Source organism: Equus caballus, chromosome 25 (assembly GCF_041296265.1).
Source record: "Equus caballus isolate H_3958 breed thoroughbred chromosome 25, TB-T2T, whole genome shotgun sequence".
Taxonomy (NCBI): domain Eukaryota; kingdom Metazoa; phylum Chordata; class Mammalia; order Perissodactyla; family Equidae; genus Equus; species Equus caballus.
Window position 1 is genome coordinate 22,904,774 of NC_091708.1, and position 9,202 is coordinate 22,913,975.

Here is a 9,202-nt window from a genome sequence, read left to right on the forward strand (position 1 = left end):
AAATAACAACATAATAAAAGCCTTCCTCATTCTTGCTTGTGACTGCAGAATATTCCATTGCAGGTCTGTATTATGGTTTATTTATCCAGACTATTTAGCTAGACCTAGAACTATTAGCTATAACTGTGTAACTAGCCCTCTACGCTGGGCATTTGAATTGTGTCCAATCTTCCGCCATTACAATGCTGTAGTGAATAACTGGATACACACGTGGAATCTGTTCCTGAAAGCTGATTTCTGGGTCAAAGGATTGTGCATTTGCAGTGTTACTATAGAGCAATCGATGACTAGTTAAAAATCATGGGGACCTTTTTAAAAACGATTTTTTTCTGATTATAAAAAATACATGGTAGTTGTAAAAAAAACCCAAATCACCCATAATTCATAAAACTAGGGCTATTCACTGTTAACATATTGGTATGTCTTCTGAGCCCCTTTTTGTGTATGCACATATACATGCATGCACCTCGGAGACCACACGATTTACCTAGTTTTTTATTGAGCTTTTTACATTGAACATTACACCATAAGCATTTTTTATTTTATTTAGACCTTCTTTACAAATGGCGTTTTCATGACTGCATACTGTTCCATTATAGGACCACACCATCCTTTACTTAACCCATATCCTCAATACTGGACCCTTGTTTCCAATTTTTTCAAATTTTAGAAACCTCTGCAATGAATATTGCTGTATGTAAATTGTTCCCATTCCTGTTTAATTTCCTAGACACTCTTTATTCTAATCATTAGAATCAATGACTAAAAGTAGAAGTTTTTCCTAGTCATGTTTTATTCCAGTCATGGAAATTAATGACTAGAAACAGAAGTTAGGTGAAAGAATATCTACATTTTAAAAGTTCTTTATATATACTGTTAAGATGTACTTAACATATACTTTCCTCCTGGAAAGTTGTATCAATTTATGCTCCAACATCCTCATCTCCTCAGTCCCTTATCAACATGAAGTTTTATAATATAGGAAATTCAGGAAAAGGTGGCATCTGTCGCTTAGTTTTTATGATTATATATGTAATGATTATTTATTATAAACAATTGGAAAAGAGCAAAACTTAAAAAAAAACAATCCATAAGCCCAAAATTTTGGTCTAATCATTATTAAATTGTTGTTGGCTTTCTTTCCAGGCTTTTCTCTATTCAAATATTTTCCATAAAATTGTCATTAAATATGCTTCAAAACATGCCTTTTATTTTTGCCAAGTTTAAGCTAAAAATGGCATCTCATTTGAATTTGTCAAATTTGTTGCAAATATTTCTCTCAGTTTCTTGTTGCCTTTTATTGTGTTTACGGTGTTCTGAATTTTATGTGATCAGATCTGGAAACTTTTCTTCCATCTCCACCAGCTCCCTTAAAAACTTCTTGCCGTGGGGATAAGGGTGATAGGGGTGTTAAGTAACGTGAAAAAGGACTGTTAGGGGGAACAGGATCCTGTCTGAGATGGGCAATGTAAGGAGTACTGGCCTGTCTTCATTCAACAGACGTTTACTGACACCTGCTTATCACTGTGTGTGTGCATAGGGGCACAGAGATGGTAGGGAGATAAGGTGAGCATAATCAGTGACTCTAACACAAGAGGCAATGAATTCCAAGCCAGCAGAGAGAGCCAGAGCAGGAAACATAGCTCCAGCTCAGGAAGGGGCAGGCAAGGAAGGCTTCCTGGAGGAGATGACATATTAGCTGAACCTACACCACTGGCATGGCATGGGGCATGTGGATGCGAGGAAAGGAGAAGACAGAGCTGCAGGACTCGCTGAGGAATAGAAGTTATCACACTCCTGCCAGGAGGGGAGCAAGAAGACACTGTGGGGAGCCCTGGGCCCAAAAACCCCTCATCCTTAGAGTAAGGGGCAAATACTGTCCTCGGCTCACAAGGAAAGAGCTGTGTTAAAACAGGTCATCTTCACATGACGGTTTGGAATTCCAAATTGACTTATCCATTTAACTCACACCATATTTGCAGCATTAACTAGGAGCACACCTTTTGATGGTGATGTAAATCGAAGTGGAAACAGGCTTTCTATCTTTCTTGAAGACCAGTCCTTGAGGTAACACAGTTTTAACTGGAATAAGATGTGGCAGGAATTCGGTAACTTTTGCCACCAAGGGGGGCCCTCTGGATGCTCTCCAGGCGTTGATGCAACGAGGCCAGCCTGTCAAGTGATCGGGCCAGTGATAGGTTCATTATAGGGCGCGCCAGAACGTCAGGGCCCTTTAGAGGTTGCCCAGAATAACTCCTCCTTTCCTGCGGAGCTGCTCCTGTCCCACTCTTCAATCCAGTCATCAAGTTCTGTGGGGATGGGTCTGTGCCTCCCTGACCAACGCCCGGGCCACGGTGATTGGTCCAAGGGGTGAGCACTTACCTTGAGCTGGGCCAATCAGAATGCTCCCTTGAGCAGCAATGAATGGGATTGGAGGGACCGCTCCTTCCTCTCTGGCTTCGGAGCTGTGAGGAAGAGCCATGTACCAGGCCGTTTGAAGACATCCGAGATAATCGAGGCCGAGAGAGGCGGCAACCAAAGGAGCGAAGAATCCAGTCTCTCCATGGAGCTGCCCTCCTTCTTGAAGTCTTCCTTCCATTCTGGCACTGCGCTAGTGTCCCGCCCAGGAGACAGCCTTCTTGGTTTAAGCTAATCTGAGTTGGGTTCTTGTCCCCTGCGATCCAAAGAATCCTGTCTGACGCAAGGACTAAGAGGCTCTGATTCTTACATCTAATTTCACCGCCAAATTGAATGATTTTCACTTCTTCAGTATAGGCGCATTGGTAACAATATTCCAGCCTTTAAAAAATTGTGAGTAACACATGGTTATTACAGAAACTTAGACTATACCAATAAGCAAAAAGACAAGAAAATCCACCTACTACTCTATCCCTAGACATAGCACTCTTAACATATAGGCATTCCCCACTTCCTCCCCGATGTTTTTGCTATCACCTATGTATCTATACATCTTTGATCTATTTTTTTTAATTTATCATCTATCTAAACAGTAATAGCTAACACTGCACGTATTTTGCACCATGAATGGTCTAATTTTCCACTTAATAACTCAATCTTCACAACAACCTATGAGGTAGGTATTGTTATCCCCAGTCTGTAGACAAGAAAACTGAAGCTCAGAAAAGAACAGAAAGGTAGGAGAATACAGGCTCAGGGAGGTTGGGTCTGTTACCCAAGGACTTACAACTGATCAGTAAGGAGGAGCCCAGATTTAGATCTAGGCTGTTTGGCTTCAGAATCTATATTCTTTTGTGTGTGTGTGTGCGTGTGTGAGGAAGACTGGCCCTGAGCTTACATCCGTTGCCAGTCCTCCTCTTTTTTTGGCTTGAGGAAGATTGTCCCTGAGCTAACATCTGTGCCCATCTTCCTCCACTTTGTACATGGGACGCCTCCACAGCATGGCTGGTGAGTGGAGTAGGTCTGCACCCAGGATCCAAACCTGCGAACCCCGGCCTCTGGAGTGGACCTCATGGACCTTTAACCACTCGACCATGGTGCCAGCCCCCAGAATCTTTATTCTTAGCCACCTCACTATACTGACTGTATTTAAAGTTAGAATCACCCAGCAATACTATTCTGTAACCTGAGTTTCTTGTTTACGGAAACATCATGGATTCTTTGTGTGTGTGGACATCAACAGCTCTCACACCACTTTCAGAGCTGCGCAGTTTCCCATAAGAAAGGTGCACCAGACTTTATGGAACCAGGCTCAGACTGGTGAGCATCAAGAGTGTTTCCAAATTTTCACTATTATAAAAACCCCTAGCTGTAAAAACATATTTAAAAACTGTCTCGATATCATAAAACAAAATCCTTAAGTTATTCCCTTAGGTCAGACTCCCAGAAGCGGAGTTATTGGGTTGGTGGGTTTGCAAATGTTGTGGCTTTGATGTCTGCAACCAACTACCGCTCAGAACAACTTAAACTCTTCCTCCTGGAGACTGATGACACTTTTTTAGGTTTTTTTCTTTTTTAATTTTAAAAAACTGAGATTAAATTCACGTATTAAAACCCACGATTTCAAAGTGTGCCCTTGAATGGTTTTGAGTATATTCACATGACCAGTCTCTGATTTCAGAACATTTTCATCACCCCCCAAAGAAACCCCATCCTCATTAGCAGTCACTCCCGTTCCCCTCCTCCCAGCCCCTTGCAACTTTTGATCTACTTTCTGTCTCTATGCATTTGCCCTTTCTGGACAACATATATTAGTGGAATCGTAGCATATGTGACTTTTTTTGTCTGGCTTCATTCACTTAGCATGCTTTCAAGGTCCACCCATGTTGTAGCATCTATCAGTACTTCGTTCCTTTTTATGGCAAAATAATCTTCCACTGTACAGCTAGACCACATTTTGTTTATCCATTCACCAGCTCATGGACATTTGGGTGGCTTCCACTTTTTGTCTGTTCTGAAGAATCCTGCTAGGAACATCTTTTTTAGTTCTTGATGGTGTGAAGAAAAGAGAGAGGAGAGCTTTTCCTGAGATGAATGAGGCAGAAAGAAGATGACAAAAAATTCGTGGGGGAGGGTTCCCCTGAGGCCAACTCACTGAAGTGGTAAAAGATAGAAATAAAGGAGTTTGGCGGTGGGGGTGTCTGTGGAAGGGATCGGCTCCTCCGCTCCTCGTTTTCCTGCGCTTCCGGATGATGCCCACATAAGACAAACATGCGATTCCTACAGGCTCTTCGTTCTCGAGGACAACCCAGATTTGACGCAAGAAGCGGGAGATTGCTGAAGGATTGTAACTTTATTTTAGAATGTATTTGTCTAGGCGTTTCTCAGTTGTTTTTGTTTCAAGTTTCTGACTTGTTGTGGTTGGTTTATAAATAGCCTGTCTTTTGTTTAGAAATGTGACTTACTGGCCTTGATTACTATCGCACCTCTTCTCTTTTACATGCCTCCTGCCTTTGCCAGGTAGGTTTGTCCCCGCAACCCAAACTCTGCGCCTGGTCTCAGTGACATCTGAGAGCTGAGATAAGTTCCTCCCTGGAGCCCCAAAGGCCTGGCCCAGAGTGACCTCACATTCTGGACAGCATCCAGACATACTCCTCCTGTGGGCAATGCCTCTTTGCCCCAGGCAGGTCTGTTATAGTTTCTCTTTGCTGTGTCATATATATTTTAAAATAGTTTATCTAATTTTTCTTCTCCCCTTTCTTTTTCCTTTACTGTTTTATAGGCTATACTGATAGTTGTCGTATACATTCAGTCCATAGTGCACAGGCAATGACATAGGATCACGACCAAATAGAAAAGGAATTGATCTCCAGGATTTGCTGCTGATCGTAACTGATGATGGTTCCGGTTGACCCCTTTTGGGGAACGGTGAGCAGATTTCCAGCTGTATAAGGGATGGTTGTTCTATGTCCGGCAGGAGCACTGTTGTGTTTCAGAAGTATGGGAATGATGTCGGAAAGCAAAACGAGTGGACTACAGTGGACATCTGGTTTTGGTGGTCAAGCTTCAACGTCTGGAAACTCTTCTACCTACCACATGAGGCAGAGACCACCTGCCACATCTTCCATGACAGACGCTGAAAATACCAAATGTTTGCCTTGCAGCTAGGCGTGGGGGCGTGAGCTAGGCTCTGCCAGTGAGAGGCATCTGCCCCAGAACTCGGAGACGCCAGGCAGCAGGGACTGTGTGCATTCATTTGGTGAGACTGGCAGATGCAGGGCCAGCTCTCTCCAGAGCTCAGGGCAGGAGGGGCTTCCGGGGTGCCAATAGTTCATGCCATGCTCTGTGCTTAGGGACTGTGGCAGCAGCGTCCACAGGGACCGGGTCTGAGATGTGATCTTGACATGGTTACTGACCACACCACTTTAGAGCATCATTTTTGGGTGTGGAGCACGGAGAGGGAGACATTTCCTCCCTTATTCACAATTGTGTGCTTGGCATTAAATGATGGGATGCAAGTGAAAGCCCCTGAGGCATGAGGCTTATTTTCAGAAAATGTTTGTTCCGTCAGAATCTTGAGCTTGCTATTGGATGGTAAATGAGCAGTTCTGAGAGACAAACTGTGGATCTCTTTCTCAAAGCACAAGTGAGAAGTGGATGGAGTTCCAGGGCGGGTATAGGGTTTCAGCCTCGGCCAGAAGCCCATCAAGCACTGATGAGTTTTCTGTGGGACTCCAGGGCAGCACAGATGACCCAATGGTCCCCCTGGTCAATGTGAGGAAGCATGGTTGGTAGTACGACTGTGCGCAACTCCAGGGGACGCTATGCATATTGTTATCTATAGAGGAACAGAGATGGTAAAACTGTGAGGTTGCCCATGAGCCAGCCACTTGGCTGAGGGATGGGATGCTTAACTCAGGGACCATGTTGGGGTGGGTACTGCTGATGGGGGCTGAAGGAGAGTAGCCCCCTCATCTACCAGCACTACCCCATCCCTCCAGGAAGAAAAGGAAGATTGTGTCTTCATGCGGGAGGGGGCCAGGGTAACGCAGAACACTATTAAAGAAAACCATGCATAAAGCCTGTGTCAAGACCACCAACTAGCACACGCCAACGTCAGGGCTGGGGTTGGGGAATCTCTCCTCAGCCCCAGGACGCTGTCCCCTTGTGAGCAAAACTCCCCTCCTCATCCCTGTGGGGCTCTAGGGGGGAGCGAAGCCTCTGAGAGTTCAGGGAGACAGACGAGGGATGGGGAAGGAAGTTCAGAGAGAACTTGGGCTTCTGGTGACAATGATGATAAAATATGAATTTGCTGCTATGGACTGAATGGTGTCCTCCCCAAAGTTCATGTGCTGAAGCCATGACCTCCAATGTGATATTCAGAGATGGGGCCTTTGGGAGGTGATTAGGGTTAGATGAGGTCATGAGAGGCCCCATGGTGGGATTAGTGACCTTATAAGAGAAGGGAGGGACATCAGGGCCAGCTCTCTTCATCACGTGAAGACGCAGCAAGAAGGCAGCTGTCTGCAAGCCAGGAGGAGGGCCCTCACCAAGAACTCAATCTGCTAGCACCCTGATCTTGGACTTCCCAGCCTCCAGAACAAATGTCTGGTGAGAAACAAATGTCTGTTGTGTGAGCCACCAGTCTATGCTGTTTTGTTATTGCAGCCTGAGGAGACTAAGGCAACTGCATATTCACCCCAGACAAGTGATTTTTTTTTGCTGGGAAAGATTCACCCTGAGCTAACGTCTGTTGCCAATCTTCCCCCTTTTTTTTTCCTCCCCAAAGCCCCAGTGCATAGTTGTATATTCTAGCTGTAAGTCCTTCTACGTGAGCTGCTGCCACAGCATGGCAATTGACAGATGGGTGGTATGGCTCCACGCGTGGGAACTGAACCCCGGTCGCCGAAGTGGAGTGTGCTGAACTTTAAAACCACTAGGCCACCAGGCCTGGCTCACAAGCTATTTTAATAAATGGATTTGATTCCAGAAATCATTTGAATGGAATAGAATATGAACAAGAATGGCACAAAAGACATTTACTGTGGTTTTTTGGGGTGCTCAGGACCCAGAAATGTCGACACCATTTTTAAGAATAAACTTTCACATTCAGATATAGCTGTGTGACTCCTCAGTCTGCTTACACGTGTCTTTGAACTTAGACTTCAGACCCAAAGAACAATCTCATCATCTTCCCCACACCAAGTTTTCCTTGTTTGTGGCACCTGCACTAACCAACTGCCCAACCTAGGAACTGGCCCCACCCTCGGCCACTCCCTCTGCCTGCCCATCAGTCATCCAGTCATCACTTCCTCCTTTTCAATATGCTTGGGTTACGACCAGTTACCTCGTCCTCACTGCCACCATCTGCCACCATCTCTCCCTGGACCTCTGCCACTGCGTCCAACAGGTCTTCTTCCCTGGCTCGTCCTCTGGTTTGGACAATGAGGTTGGAAGGCCTGGGGCAGCCTCAGGAGAAATCCTGGAGCCTTCCTCGACCCCGAGAGGAAACTAGAGGTTTAGAGACTAAAGAGGAAAAAACACAAAGGGGGCCACAGATGAAGACTGCGCTGTATGGTTTGCGGGTGGGGAACAGGTAGGGATCTGGGGTTTCCAGAAAAGACGTTAAGTTTGCATTATCAATCTACTCTGATTCAAATGATTTGTGTATGTAATGGCCGGGTTCTGAGCCTGCCAAGAGCCATCAGTGCTATAGTTCAAGATGGTGGGTCGGTCTTGCTTCCATGACATAATTGCGTTTGTCCCCGTGTGCTGGGTCTTGAGCAGGGTAACTCCTCCTAAATCAGCTCTTTGGTAGATCTGAAGTCAAGGAATCTGCAGGGGAGGCTGCTGATTGTGCCTAATGCTCATCTCCTCTTCTTCTTCAATAATAAAACTCTGCAATTTTGGCAGGATAGAATGCCATCCAGGATAAAGACGACATCTCCTAATGTGCCTTACAGCTAGGCGTACCCGTATGATTAAGTTCTGGCCAACTGTGTGTAAATCAAGGTAGCCTACGCAACTCTTGGGAGTTATCCTTAAAGGAAGGGGGAATTCTTTTTTTTCTCTCTTTTCCTCTTTCTTTCCAGCTGGTATGTGGATGTGATGGCTGAAGCTGGAGCAGCCATTTTGGAGTATGAGATGGAAGGTGTATGTTGAGGACAGTGGAGTGACCAGGTGGGAGGAGCATGGGTCCCATTGACCATGGAGCCACTGTACCAGCTCTGCATTCCTGCGTTTACCTGAGAGAGAAAAACTTCCACTTTGCTCCAGCCACCTTGACTTTGGCTTTTAGATTTAGAATTTGGTATTGAAAGTGGGATACTGCAAATATCATCTGAAATGCAGTGCTGGCTTAGTGGAATGAGCAGGCCAGCAGATGGCAAGGAAAGATATTGCCTTTTAAATAGTGGCTAAACATTTGATGGAATTGTCATCTGCAGTGCCTTGGAGGATGGACCACATGCTGACTGAGGCCACGACAATAGAGAAGATGGTGGGAGGGTGCAAGAAGTGAGACTGTTGCTCCTTATGGCTTCTCACAAAGTCCTATAAAAGCGAGATGAACTGGGGCTAGAGCCAGCCGGGCTGCAGCAGAGACGGGAAGGAATCCTGCTTTGCTAAGGGAGGCACTGTCTGTAGCCTGTGCTCAGAGCTGATGAAGGTCTCGAAGCACGGAGAATACCACCTGCTTCTGTTCTCCAGATGGCAGCTATTAAGAGCGGTGGCTGCCTTAGCAGGAGATGAGGCTGGGGACAGCAAGCCATTTAAGACTTCTCTG

The 9,202-nt window shown here is 45.4% G+C and overlaps 1 long non-coding RNA gene across 2 annotated transcripts in view; it reads left to right on the forward strand.

The window, feature by feature from the left end:
- The window catches only part of LOC111770720 (uncharacterized), a 28,217-nt gene extending 20,683 nt beyond the window's left edge, over positions 1 to 7,534 (forward strand). For both annotated transcript variants that reach the window (XR_011432560.1, XR_011432561.1), the window contains one exon: positions 5,201 to 7,534. This is a non-coding gene — a long non-coding RNA (uncharacterized lncRNA). The remainder of the gene's footprint in view (positions 1 to 5,200) is intronic.
- The last annotated feature ends 1,668 nt before the right edge of the window (positions 7,535 to 9,202 follow it).